The 14,688-nt window shown below is 44.0% G+C and overlaps 1 protein-coding gene across 5 annotated transcripts in view; it reads left to right on the forward strand.

Moving 5' to 3' along the window:
- Nucleotides 1-524: 524 nt before the first annotated feature.
- Nucleotides 525-14,688, forward strand: part of ZMIZ1 (zinc finger MIZ-type containing 1) — a 333,497-nt gene continuing 319,333 nt past the window's right edge. For all 5 annotated transcript variants that reach the window (XM_054277262.1, XM_054277265.1, XM_054277264.1 and 2 more), the window contains exon 1: nucleotides 525-631. The gene's annotated coding sequence lies outside the window, so the exon portion shown is untranslated. The remainder of the gene's footprint in view (nucleotides 632-14,688) is intronic.

Here is a 14,688-nt window from a genome sequence, read left to right on the forward strand (position 1 = left end):
GGTTTTCCCCTATTTAATAATACAAAAACACCGAAGGGAGTATACATATTCTCCAGCTTTCAGTTTCCAGAGTGGAAGGGTTTCCGAGTGCTTGGTATTCAGGACGACTAAAACGAGAGTCCCCGCCTTAAAAGACACTGTAAGACAATATTTGTATTTTAACTCGTATCTAAGATTTTTAACATGGTGTGATTGGGGGGGGGGGGGGGGTGTGTGTTGCGGGGGGAGAGGGGAAGGGAGAGGGCGAAGGGAAGAACATCCCTGTAGGAGGCAGCTCCCTTTCAGATAGGAATCTGGGACAGATTTTGCCAGCAGCCACAAAGCATGGCCCTTTGGTAATAGAATAGCCAATGTAATTTGACACTTCAACTTGCTGTGCTCTCTGCTAGTTGATTCACTTACTCACCCACTAACATTGAGCTCCTTTTCACTGTCTGTGGGCAAGGGGAAAAAAAGGGGGGGGGGGAAAGAAGAAAAAAGAAAGCAGGGGGAGAAGGAAGAAAGGAGGGGAATAAACAAAATTATATATTTAAAAATACCCGAGTAGAGCTGCAAATCAGTTGGGAAAGAGGATTTTGCCTGCCTTCTTCCTTATTATTTTGCTGCTGCAAAGCTGCTTTGCAATCCGTAGGTAAGTTTCGCGTCTATTTGCGCTCCCTGCTCGCACCTCCCCGTTCGCGGCCGGGCAGGGGTTGCGTCTCGGCGGAGCAGAAACAATGGAGCGGCCACGCTGGGGAAAAAGGTGTACAGGGAGGAAAAAAAAAAGAAAACAACATATTTATTCTGCAAGGGGAGAAAATGTGTGGAGACTTCTTAAAGGGGCAGACTGTCCCCGCCGAGGGCGCGGGGCGAGCGAGCAGCGGCGGAGCCGGGCCCGGCGGCGGGGAAGCGGCTCTCCCGGGCAATGCCCTTCCCGGGCCGGCCGCGGGGTCGCGGGGGGACCCGGCCCGGGGCGAACTTGGAGCAGCTGCGGCGGGAGGCGGGCGGGCGCCGGAGCCGCCGCAAGCACAAAGGGGGCTGCGGGGACCGGGGCGGCGGCTGCCCCCGGCCGGGGCGAGCGCCGTCGGGGCGGGCAGGAGCCCCGCAGCGGGGCCGGGGCTGCGGCTCGGGGCGTGCGTGCCCGGCCGGCCGTGCGGGGCTCGAGAGACGCGGGGGGGAGCTTGCGCCCGTTCTCGGGGCTCCGGGAAGCTTGCCTGGGTGTAAATTCCTTGCGTCTGGGTTTTGAGAGCCAGTTGGGACCTGGGCCTCTCTCGCCAGGCAGGAGGAAGGAGCAGCCCCCCTCCCTCCCTCTCTCTTCCCCTCCCTCCCCCCGTGCATCTGTCCAGGAAGCCGCCGGGCAGAGGGGAGGGGGCGCGGGGGCACCGGGCCGGGGGTGCCCTGCCCGGCCCGACCCGGCCGGAGCTCGCCCGCCTTTGTGCGAGGGGAGCGGGGGAAGCGCTTCCAGGGGCGGCCGGCGGAGCTGCTCGCGGGGAGAGGGAGAATGGCAGCCAGTTAAAAGACACTTCAGGAATGTAAACATAAAAATAGGAGCCATCCAGCCACGCTCTTGTCCCCCCCACCCCCCCCCCCGCGGAGGTCGGGATAGCATTCTGGGCTGGCGCGGTAGCGGGGAAGGAGCACGGCAGCCTGAGATAGGGGGAGGAAGTTGTTACTATAATCGGGGTTTTAGACTGTAAACTTTGTTTTGCACGTGCAAAGTTTAATTTCGGTGCCGCCTCGGAGGCTGCGATGAGAGACGCGGGGCGGCGCCTCGGGGGTGCCCCTTGGAGCGCAGCCCCCGCCGCCGTCCCTGCTGAAGGTGGAAGCTGCCCGGCCGTGGCAGCGGGACCCCGCATCGCCGCTTTTGTCTGGGGCTGCCGGGGTCCCGCTCGCCAGCCCGGCAGCTGCACGACTCGGTGCAAATTGCGGCTGTATCGTCAGTTTATCGAGAGCCAAGCAAACTCAAGGCATAGCTCTGCTCTGTCGTCCGATTGTGCGCCGTGTGTATTTTTGTGCTTCAGTTAATAATCTGCAAACGGCTTAATGGCTCTGTAGTGCCAGAGGAATTGGTTTTCTCCATTTACTTCAGCAGGCCTGAGTGAAGCTGGTGTTCTGACTGCTTTTTTCAATGCATTGACACGAGAGAAGAGGATTTAACTTGGCAGCCTGAACAAATGCTCTATCAAAGGTTTCCTAAGAGACAGTAGGAGTGCTGGGGTGATGAATGACCTGGGGTAGTTTTAGGGTGCTACCTATGCAAGCTTTCTTTTAAATATGAAATGGCCATTTAGGGCTCTGAATAAAACTGCGCGCATCAGAAAGGCGACAGGCTTATAAAATTTAAAAGGGCAAAAGCCCATTAATGCTGTGGCAAAGCTTTGGCTCCCAGCTCTGGTTGAGTAGTTCCAACTGCCGTGAAGTGCCAAAGCTTTTAAGGAATCTTTAGCAACAGCTTCTCTCTGGCTGTGAAACGGACCTTGGCCTTGCACACTGGAAGTTTAATGCAGCCTCTCCTCCCCACACAAGGGAGGAAGGGTGAGGGCAGCAGGTGGGAGGGCAATGTAGGGGTGAAGCAAAATCTGGAGGGGAATTAAAAAAAAAGGCTGTATGCTGGAATGTATGGCTAAAACGATTTACTGGTGGGAACCTGTTCAGGTTACGATACTGGGGCTGTAACATGGTACAGTGGGTAACTCAAAAATATTACTAGCACCAGCAGAAAAGTTTCACAAAGGAATGTAGCAAAGCTAAACACCTTTGGGAAACAAATCCCTCTGACGAACATGGTTGGTCGTGGATTCAGAGCTCCACTTCCTTCTCTTGACTAGGGAAAATGTACTATGGCATCAATCTTCTCTTGGCGGGGCCTGGTGCAGGTTTGTGAATGCCAGAAGACTCGCTCTGACCTTTCTCTGTTCCAAGCTGAGGATGTTGAAACACCAGCCATCAAACAAAAGAGACATTGAAAGCAAGATCTGCAGTGGAGCACGTGTGACTTTGAGGCTAGCCGAGTGCATTTGGTGGCCGGTTTCCTCAGAGTTTGGGGTGGGGAAGAGGAGAAGGAAAAGGTCGCTTATTTTTACAGTGAGGCTATGGAAAAGCTGACTTGAAATCCCCTGAATATCCCACAGTCAAGTATTTTTTTTATCTTTTTAAGTGTTGTTTCAAAGTGCCTTGATTTTTGCTCTTTTTACATATGTATCTATAATTGCTGCATTACAAGAGGAAGATTATTTTTCCCCATGGTTGCAAGGAGGACCAGGAATTTTGCATAATCCACCATATTAAAAAAAGAAAGAAGCTTTAAAAAAAATCTTTAGGATTATATTTTAAAACAATGAAGAATTTCCTGGGATTGAATTGACAGATTGTGAGTTTTATCTACACAAGATAACACTACCTTGAAAAGTGGCTGATTTCAAGATTATTCTGTAAATTGTATTTTAAATTTACTTTGGGCTTTCTGAATTTAAGAAGAACATCTTTGGGACCAGTTGATATAGGTATCTAACCTGCCAATTACATTCATGTCAATGTGGACAGATGCTTTTATTGTTTGCATTGTTTACAGTTCACAATACCTTAAATAAACGTTGATCATGATTAGAAACAATAATTGAGTCTGTGGCAAAGGATCAATGAAAACTTTGTTTCAGGAAAGAAGTCAGTTGCTGTGTATATGTACAGAGAATGTTTTGTACTCTCTGGGATGAAATAAATCTGCAATCTTAGTATGGCGTACAATTCTGTTTTTAGATTATTTTAAGAAACCCACAAAAGATAATGGATCAGTTTTTGCAACATCTGAATGATTTCTCCTGTACAAGGAGTGGAAAGGCAAGGCTCTCTGTAGCATAGTTCCATTCATAACTTTTCTTGGGAGTTGCTTGCCCTTTGCCCCAGATCTCTTCCACTTTTATGGGCTCCAAAGGTTTTCTGTTGGGGGGGAAAAAAAAAGGCAAAAGCAGAACCAAACCAGCACCCCAAACCCTCATGGATGGCAGTTACGTCACTGATACTATAGTTGGAGACAATGTTGGCTGGTTTTTAGCAATTTCATGTTTCTACTAGCAGCTTGGGGTTTCTCTCCTGAAAAGGAAGAAAAATAGATCTGGGAAAGGAAAAAGAGTTGGAATTCCTTTTGCCTTCCCCAGTGTTGTTGACGGGTTTCAGAACAACAGGGAGCCAGCCTTTTTGCAGTCCCACAGAAGATAATGTGACGATGAGAAATGGAGGCAGTGGCTGGCCAGGAACTCGTGGTGCCTGCTGTGCTGCTCTAACAACGTGGGTGATCAAATGCTGCAGGAGGTGTGAGCTTGGCTTGTTATGGCTTTACCTGGGAAGCCTGTTTCTCATAAATAAGTAGGACTGCAGTTAATGCCTGTGGTAGCAAATTTGACCACTCTGCAATTGGCTAATTTGTTCACTCCTAGTTAGACCAATTTTTGTGAAATTCTATCCTGTATTACAGCAAAGCAGCGAGAATATTGCTGAAGAGTTTATGTTGGTTTGTGTTTGTTCCTGTCAAGTGTCTGTTGTAGGAGAAGCAGCACAAGCCCTCTTGATCCATTTAGGTGTGTTTTATGGGAAAACACAGTAAGCAAAACATCAATATAGAACCACCACGGATAGACCTCCTGCTCAGATATTGTATGTTTTCCTTACACTCAATTCACATCTTCACTCCAAGTGTATGTAAGCCTGCTGATGACAAGTTGAGGCTGTCAGTGGTATTAGAAAAAATTTCAGCTTTAAAATGGTGTCTTTGGCTTAAAAGGTTGTTTTGCCGTATTGATTTCGTCCTCCCTCCTTCTTACTATAAAGCAGAAAACTCTTATGTAGCAATTTTCAGTTTTTCACTTCCATTGGGTTCCACGTGGTCATTAATATTCAGCTTGGCTAAAGTTAGAATATTTTAAAGAGAATATAGGCTGTTAGGGAAATGTCCAGGCAATGAGTTGTAATGGATCTCTACAGCTAGACTGTTGGAGGCAGTAGTGTATTATGAGAGTAGGAGATGGCCTTACACTTGTTACATGTTATTTTTGGTTCTAATAATTTAAGATACACTGAAGTCTACATTGCCTGCAAAGATGAAGTTTCCTGGCTTCAGTACAGTGCTCTGCCCTTCCCTTATGGAGCAGGGCAGATTTCTATGAGTATTAGGCATCCAGTAAAAAAAACAAAGTTGTTCTTAGACAGACAAAATCACTTTCAAGCTAATTTCTCCTGTAAGTGTCAATAGAAATTAAGTTACTCCACAGGGAATGACTCATTCTTTAAAAGAACTTGCCCTTCTGAAGGCTCACATAGGTGATCACTCATTCTGGAGCACCTGTAGTTTCCTTCAGTTGTTTATACATTTTAGTTCTGTAGCAGAGGACGGGGAAGTAATTTTTACTCCTGTAGTGAATGGTGTAACGTCCAAGAAATCTTTTCCAGTTTGTGATGGTTTGTAGGGGGATAGAATATAAGAAAATAAAGATAGTGTAGAAAGTAATCTTACCCCTAAGGAGTTGCAGCTGGGCCAATTAGCAAAGATCAGGAGCAGGCCTGACTTTAACAGGCCACAGCTGTAACCCATGAGAGGAAGATGCTATAAAAGAGTGGGGTGGCTGGGTGAGAGGGGAGCTGGGCTCAGTGGCTGCTTTGTGAAGAAGAAAGAGTCAGTGCTCTGAGGAGATGCCCATGGGGAACACCAAGAAGGTATGAAGCTTTTGTGAGAGAGAGACAACAATATGGAACCCCTGCAGTAAGATGATGATAGTGGTTGATGCATTTTAAAATAAGTTTGAGTATTTAGTGAAATATCTGAGCTTGGGAAAGGATTTCTGTTCTTTACATGGAGAATTTTATAGATCAAGCTGGTTTGTATTTTGTTTAGTGTACTAATATTGGGGTAGTGACATACAGACTATCGCAGTAACATTCCATTAACGTAAATGTGGGAAGCATGGCCCTGGTTAGTAATCCAGGGTTTGTTTTGACTCTGCAGACCAGCTTTGACTTGATTTCCAAAGTGAAGCTGGAAAGCTCCTGGCTCCATACCAGGCAGCAGGAGGGAGGAAAAGAAATTGCTCAAAACCCCATTTATATGCACAGTGCTACAAACCTGTGCAAATTTCCTAAAAGTGCGAGTTTGTATTACCTCTACTGCTCATTGTTAGTCTATATGAGAGGTTTCTTATTAATTTTATGTTTGCTTGTTTGTCCTGGCTTATGTCAGTGGATGGTGAAGACCTGATTTATAACTCATGTCCTTGTGCTAAGACACCCTCCTTCAGACCTGTGAAACCTACCCAGGCGATGGTCCAGCTGCCTGATCCAAAGCCAGTTGTGTTATCCTCTTTCTGTAGGGCTGTATGCCAGTTTTTGGTAGTCAGTATCGGCTGTGGGCACAGAGGGACTGTGGTTGCTGTAAGCCTTTTTTATTTCCAGGGAAAAGCAGCACTGCTGTGGGCCTGACTAGAAAGGGGAACAACTCTAACATATAGATAATACATATATGTTGTCAGCGATAGCACGAGAATGAAAGCCACAGAAGTGAAGCATCTGATAATGTCACGCAAAACTAGTATGGAGATGGTTGTCTTTATTTGGGTTTTCTTCAAATCTTATTTATTCTCGTGTTCTCAACTCTTTGCCTGGTAACTGGTCAGTTCTTCTGGTGATTTAGTTCAGTAGTCAGCTTGGTCCAGATAGCATTAACTAGAGAATACTGACTGCTTGATCAAATGCACAAATGTGAGGAAACTGCCTCGTTTGTATGGCAGCTCTTTGTGTTGTGAAATACCATTTGTCATCTTTGCTGATTAGGTAAAAACATGTTTGAGGAGTAAGAGAGAGAGCAATACCTTTACAACAAGTTTGTGTTGTCTTTTGGATTCATGTAGTAGTTTTTCATTCCTTTGAGACTTCAGGGCTCCGATGACTGACTGGCTGGCACAGTGAACAGTATCTGTCTTAGAGATTTCTAGATAGTCTCATAACTAATCAGAAAGCATTATTTATTGGGACTGCAGTGACATAGATATATGACAGAATAGTAGGGGCTTCAATTGGCCATTTAGTAGCAAAAACAGTTCCCTTCATGTGTATCTGTTTGTTTCTTGGCTACATTCCTGATTCCCTCTGAGAACAGTGGAGTCTTTTGGTCTGCTCTGAAATACACACCTCTGTATCTCCATCAGTTAATTCTGCAGTGCAGGTTTCTCTTCTTGTATTTTTGAACACCCATTCTGGAAACAGATGAACTGATTTAATACTGGCTTATTGTGTAAATAAGGGCACTGTGGGGTGAGGGAAAAGTGCAGGACAGTGCTGAGGCTGACACTGTGGGGCAGGTGGTGCTTCAAAAGGTTTGAGATGGGGCTTCCCTGGAAATTGTCTGGTCTCATACTGACAAAGAGGGAGTCTGCCTCACCAAAGGCAGAAATCATAGTAAGCTTGTAAGGTGTTTTTAGAACTTTGATTTTCTGTGGAACTCAGACCCTTCCCCTGTGCTCTTCTTTGGGACATGACTGTTGTCCAGCAGCCTGCTAGATGGGCATTCTCCAGCTCAAAGGTTACCATCTGCTCTTGGTTATTTTGGAGCTGTGAGAGTGTGATGTGTGAGGGGAAAAAATCCACCACAAGAGAGTTGAATGACAGGAAAGAGAGGCTTGAGCCCTGAGTTGCAAGAACTCCCCCACTTCAACTACAGCCACTTCCTTGAGGAAATGAGAGAAACTCATCAACTGCTGTCCTGCTGTGTCTGTGCCCAGTTGGAACAGCACTTCTGTTTGTGCAGCCCGAAGGTGGGATGCCTCCAGAGATAGTGTGAAAATAAGAAACACCTTACGTATCATTGCTTTCACATAAGCCTTAGTTTTCCTTAGTGTTGCACATCTCTAAGATATTGGCTGTTGTAAATGACAAAAAGAAGCCTTATAAACATGAAAATTTTCTTAGAGAAAGCATTTTCTTAAAATACATTGCAAAATTCAAGTTCCTGCAGCTAAACTATTTTGACAATAAGCACTGTTACACTTCAGTTTTAAAACTATTTTATCTTTTTAGGTGAATGGAAGAGCCTTGATTGTCTCCCCTGTCCTGCCAAGCTGCGCCAACCCTACCTCCTGCTAAAAAAAAGGGGGGCAAGAAAATGCTTTAGAAAGCACTTTTAGAGACTGAGTTGACATTGAATTCTTGGAAAAGCAGTTTGTTTATGCATCTACCCATAGATGAGAGAGAGAAGTGGTTATTATCCCGCAGGTTTGCAGGGGAAAAGAAGAATGATATGGTTGTCAGGCAGTCTACCCAGTCTCTTAGTGTCCTTCTTGTAAATTCTGTTTGTTTAATGCTTATAACTTTTCCCAGCAGTGAGATCACAGAAGTTAACTTCTTTACAGCTGTTATACAGCTTATGCTTAGGTCTCCCTTAAAGCAACCCAAGTCTTTCCCCAAGCCTTTTCAAGTAAAGCTTTTCTTCTCCACCTAGCACAGGTTGATTCACTTTACATTTAATTAAACTACTTTTTTTTTTTTAACTGGAGTTATTGTTCTAAGGGATGTCAGGCCAGTAAACTGTCATCTTGTACATGCTTTTGTGATCGTACTCTCTGTACACTCAGTTCACTGTCCTTTAGGTGCTTTACGAAACCACAAAACCTTACCTTTCTGGTTCACAGAAAACCAGGATGCTGAGTTGCAGTGGGCATTTATGTGCAGATGTGGATGGTAGTTCTGTTACTGAAAAGGTGACTTCAATGTGTGTTGTGCTGTCAAGGCTGTTTCTCTACAAACTAGTGTTCAAATTGATCCCATTCACGAATCCCTTTTTGATTCTGAGATATCCACTCTGATATGTCTCACCTGGTGAGACTTAAAGCAGCTATCAGTCCTGCTTTTAGATGCTTGTTACAGGAACTGTACTTGAGTCTTTGCTTGTTCTCTCAAGTGTGAAATTTCTCCAGAAATGTACATCACTGTTTTAAAAAGCAGTCCAGCTGGAGTTAGATACCATTAGAGATGGGCGCCTAGTAGCTTTCCAAATGAATGCGTAGCTTTGGCTTTTGGCACTGTAATACTCTGACATCTCTCACATTAAAATCATAACAGTATTATGTAAGGAGAAGTTATTTTGGGTCACTAGCAGAGCCCTCTCAGACTTCGTTAAATCAGCCTTGCAAGTTAAAACACTTGGGCTCCCATCTTCTTCCTGCAGCTTTTTGGCAATATGAGCGTGTGGGAGCTGTGTCCTTTCTCAGTCATTTGCCCTCTGCTTTGCTTGGGCTGCATGGCTGGCTCTGAACCTGCCTCTGCCACAGCAATTTGTGTGGCTGTGGGAAGCCCTTGCAGAGGAAGGGCACGCTCAGCACTGCTCAGCCCTGGCTTTCACCCCCCAGTCCCAGATGCTCGGAGGGGCCACTGGAAGGAAGGAGAAACTGGGGGGGCTCTGTGGTCCTGCTGCTCCAGGCTCTGTGGCAGCAGGCAGACAGGAGTTGTGCGGGAAGCTGGATCCCCAGGAGGGCTTCAAACTGCACTAAACAAAGTCCCACCTCTGCAGCGGGCACTTGCTTGTTTATGTGTAACTCAGGAGTCAGTTTCATTTGGCCTTGCGTTATTTGTTAGCAGAAGACAAGTAAAACACTAGCTGTTGGTGACCAGCAAGAGACAGGGTACAGAAAGAATCCCGGGGAACCTTTGCAATGTTTGTCAATAACAAATACTTAGACCTGGTGTTTAGCAAAGGTACAGTTTAGATATGAAAGATGCCATACTTGGACTTGTGTGAGCATTTTAAATGCTTGCTTTGGAGACCAGTCCTTGCATTCTGAGTGATCCTTGTGTATGCCCAAGGGGTGGCCATTTGGAGATGGCTGATACTTCAGAAACGATCAGCAACAGGACAGGAGATAAATATTTTAAAACATCCACGTGAAATTGCTGTGTCCTCAAAGTCTGTGCGGCAGGGAGAGCAGAGCTGCTGGATTTCAGTGCCAGTGGCTGGAGCTGTGCAGGTCGGGAGAGTGGCAAGGCCCCCTGGGGCACAGAGCAGATGGTGCTTGGTGCTGCTCAGGCCTGGGTGAGGCCAGTGATTCTTTCTGCAAAGGGCAGTGCTGCAGATGGTTAGCACTTCAGAGCTTTTTTGAGTAAAATGGGCTCTGAAAATATTTGCAATCATTTTTATTCTACCTGTATTCATCACAGATTGCCCTTTTGTAAAGGAACCAATTGAGAAGCATCTGAGAGGTATAGGATCTGCAGGGGAGAGGAGGACAAGGCTGAGGTGGCAGCAGTGGCTGTTGCTGGAGGGTTCGGAGTGGAGCTCTGAGGAACTGGCTGGGGGGAAACAAATGAGTGCCTTAAATTCAGGGTCGTGCTGCTTCTCTTATCCTTAAGTAAGGTTGTTTTATCCCCAAATAAATACAAAAAAATGCTGAAAATTTAGGATTCATCTGTTGATGTTTCTTTTGTTAAGTAATTGCCTCTTGGAACATCTATTTTTAAGACTTTGGTATGTTTCCTCTTAGCTACTCTAGAGCATAGCTTCTCCCTCAGAGTGGTGGTTGGCATGCTGCATTTAAGGCAGCGTTTTGTAACCTTTGGATATCTGCCTTTAGTTCTCTGTGATGGGTCCTTGTAAGCCCCATGCCTGGGGTGGTTCACCCAGGACACTCCAGCTGCGTGTCTGTGTGCCCAGAGCTGGGAGCACCAGGCACATCAGGTAAACACATTAACGAGCTGAAAGGAGGATAAAGTCGATGACAGGCAGGCTGCTATTGTGTGGTGCCCGGGCTGTGCCATGGTGACTAAGACGCTGTGATGGTTTCCTTATTGGCCACCATCTGTCTGCTCCTGGCTGGAGCCGCTTGGCTGGCGCTCTGCCTTGGGAGAGGGACCGGGACCGGCGCTGCCTCGGCGCAGCACCCGGGCTGGGCAGGGCAGGGAGGGGAGCATGGATACCCAGCAGGTTCCTGGTCATAGCTGTGTGATACGCTTGTGTAATCACTTGGGGAAAAAACCCCACACTTCTGAGGCAGCGTTTTCAGTGTATTCTTAAAGGTTTTGCATCCTAAATGTTTGTATAAATCATTCAATGCATAAACTTTTTTGCAACACTTTTTGAGAAAGAAAATCTGGTACCAGTGCCTGGTTTTGGAATATTAATGTTTTGAAAATTTAAAGGAAACTTCATGTTTCTAGCAATTTTATGGCAACACACAATTTGAAATTCAGATTTAAAAATTTCAATTTGGTCATCCAAGAAGAAACAGCGTGTTTTACTTCTTTTTCTGAAATTGCAGCTATGGCCCTCAGTATCTTTTTCTCAATAAAGGAAAATGTAAATCAAAAATACTTGTAATGTTGCCAACACCTTGTCCTAGCAATATCCCAGCATGTTAAATAATAAAATAAAGAAATAGTACCTATCTCCTGATGTATGAAAAATAACAAATATTTTAAAGTATATATTTTGCTTTAGTCATGCTCATCTTCAGTGTTCATGAATTTATACCTTATTTTGCTGAAGAAACTGGCAGCCAACATTATCTGAGAAACTGTTAATACAAGAAACAAAATATTTGTGAGTCAAGCTCCCATTTTACCAGTTGCACCCAATTTAGGAATATTTTGTAGTAAATGAAAGGTGAATGCATATACACCAACCTCTTTGCTTTCCTTCTTTGTTTAATAAGGCTAAACCTCCAAAGGAACACTGAAGAGGCAGGGGTTCTTTGGCAGTTAATCTATTTGTGTTTTTAACATAGGATATTTTTAGCCTGAGATGCAAAAATATGTACTTTTGTATTGAAAGAGACTGTTGTTTCCTTTTATTTTAAACCCTGGATGAGAAACAAGATGTCAGACCTATTATAATGCAGCCCAGTAATTAACATATGTTGGTCTGCCTCTGCCAAGGATTTCTTATGAGTAATGCAAGTTGCACAAGTAGAGAAGTCAGGTGGTTTGTCAGTGAAGAATCATACACATGCTTGAGTGATCAGATCCTAGAGACACCATCTGAAGATAGAATGCGTATCTGTGTTTGAATCTAAGAAAATTATAGCTTAAATGACCTCTCAGCTGCCTTAAGTTTAAAAAATATAGGTACAGTCAGTTTTTTCATGGTGGAATTTTTTTCCTAATGAGGCATATATGACCAACTCTAATCTATTTTCCTAATAAATGTTATGGGAAACAAATGGTATATTGTGGATTTAAATAACTAAAAGATTCATGAGCTCTGAAATGTGCTACAATTAGTGTTCTTTATACGAGTAGATTTTATTCCTTAACCTGAAAGGAGACTGTTGCACACCCACTCATGCTCTAATGTGGGCTCACAATTAATTAGTGCATCTTCTGCACAACTCTGTCAATGTGACCCTATCATCTTGGCTGAAGGGACTGGAGCATGGGGATGTAATAGAATCACTCAATATCTCCATTGCAAGTATTAACAACTTACAAACACCAGAGCTTTTTTGGTAGTTTATCACCATAATGTAAAACCATCACTTTTTTCTACTTCAGAGTTGTGTTTAATTTGTAGTTTATATTTTGACACTATCTGTTCAGCTATAAATCAAGCTTGACTGTGACAGTGATGGCCTTCAGGCTACCTTTTGGTTCTAAATTGACGATTGTTTTTGCCTTGAGTGCCATTTTCAAGCTATACAGTGTGGTTAGTCTTGAATAAAACAACTTTCAATACAGGAAGTGGATTTTGGTGCTTAGACTAATGATCAGACTAATTTAAGATTGCCAGCCTTAAAATATTCAGCCATTAGAATCCAGGCATATAAAATAATTTTTAGTAATAATAAGCTTGAATTCTTTTGCAAAGTCTGGCTTTGGTACCCTTTGGTTTAGGGTCCATATTTTCAGGTTTCATCTTGGCTCACAAGCACTAGAAACTCAATTAAATGAACAGAGATGCTGTTGTAATTGGTTCACTTAAGGAGTTGGAGCTTTAGAGTACACATGAAAGTACTATTAGGCTTAGGTCCAGGACTTGTTTCTCACTTTCTGCTGCATTTCCATGCCATGTTAGGTCGTGGTGGGTCCAATTCACCCACGGAGGGTGTTTCCACCCTTTCTCAAAACAAGGTAGCACTATTGGTACTCACACTTAGTAACACTGCTTGCGTGTTTTTCAAATCATTGAGCAACTTGTGGCTTCCAAAAAGGTTAAGTAAGGACTGCAGTGGGTCACAACTCCTGATTTGCGAAATTTTAATGTCTAGGAAATGCTGAGATCTCTCAAAGTGAAATTTTTAGATGTAAAATTTTTTCCCCTTCCACTGTCATTATTCTAAACTGGGCAGATTCAGCAGCTTTTGAGGAGATGCTGGAAAACCTGACTAGTTTAAGGGGGAGATAGCTGGCTGAGGAAAATAAGTGGTGAGAAAGATGTAGCTGCATTTACTGCCATAGTAACATTTTGGCCATGGAAAGTCAAATTGCTGAACTTGTGTTAATATTTATTGTGTATTCAAATACCTGTCGGAAGACTTTGTGATCTATGGGTACTATTTTTATCTTCATTTACAAATCAGCAGGTGTTCACAGGCCTGTTGGACATCCATCCTTTTGAGGCATTTATGAGTAAACGTTTCTGGCTGTCATAATTTTGGTTGGTCAAGTTCACATTAATTGCTGCACTCTGTGCAGTTGTTCTAACATTTAAATACTGCCTGTGAGTAGGTTTGATTAAAATTACGTCTCTAGGTGCACACTAAATACCTTTGATACCTCACCTACAAACAACTGTAGAATTGTTGGTGAGAATGACAGCTGCAGGCAATAAACGAGGACAGTAATAGAAGTCTCAGTGGTGGAGAGAGCATCATAAATCATGAGGTGAGAGCAGCGTGTGTGCTGACAAATCGGTGAGCAGCTGCAAACAGCATTTTCCAGGTAAGAATTATTGCACTTGCTCCTGATAACTGCTCAGAAACCACCTCTTCCTTGTATGTGGGCAACTTTGCCCCTGCACAGGTACTCACAGCAGTGTAAGCTCTTGAGCTCTAGTATTTTGCCTGGGAATGGTGTTTTGTGTGGTGTAAGGTACAAATTGTACATTGGACCTTGGTTTTCATCCAAGGTGTATTCAAGTGTGAGCTTTACCTTTCAGGGAGGAAAATCCCATGCTTATTGCAGCAGATGAGTTATTTGATTTAGCTTCCTCAGAGACTTTGGAGAAGTGTTGTTGACAGGTGGAGAGAAGGGGATGTATTTGGCTGATTTTAACAAGCTTGCTTTGTTAGCCCTTGCTGGGTGGAGTTTGGAGGAGGTACATAGGCCTCTTCAAAAAATAAATGAAGAAAAAAAAATACTGGGATGGTGCTGGTTAAGTAAGGGAGATGGTAATCCAGTCACATAGAAAGCAGTCTTGCTCTTCTACTATAAGGGAGATGAAAACTATTTTAATGAAATAATGATGGGAAACAGATGGCAAAGAGCTAGCAACTGAAATATTTTTGAACACTAGAAAATAAGTGTCAAACACATGTCTTATAATGTAATTATTGCTGAAAGCATAACATGTCAGAATATGTTTTAAAATGTTCAAATCTTTTTTTATGCATAATTCAAGCTTAATCTTTTGGGTTCTGGTTAATAGACTTTAATCTCGATAAATTAATGGCTTAGAAGTTTTGATGACCAGAAGTTACTGCCACTTTGCTTGGACAAGTGAATGTGACACCAGTGCCCTGCTCC

The sequence above is a fragment of the Melozone crissalis genome, unplaced genomic scaffold (assembly GCF_028551555.1).
Source record: "Melozone crissalis strain CALT ecotype California unplaced genomic scaffold, PUWL_Pcris_2 ptg000019l_1, whole genome shotgun sequence".
In the NCBI taxonomy this organism is placed as follows: Eukaryota; Metazoa; Chordata; class Aves; order Passeriformes; family Passerellidae; genus Melozone; species Melozone crissalis.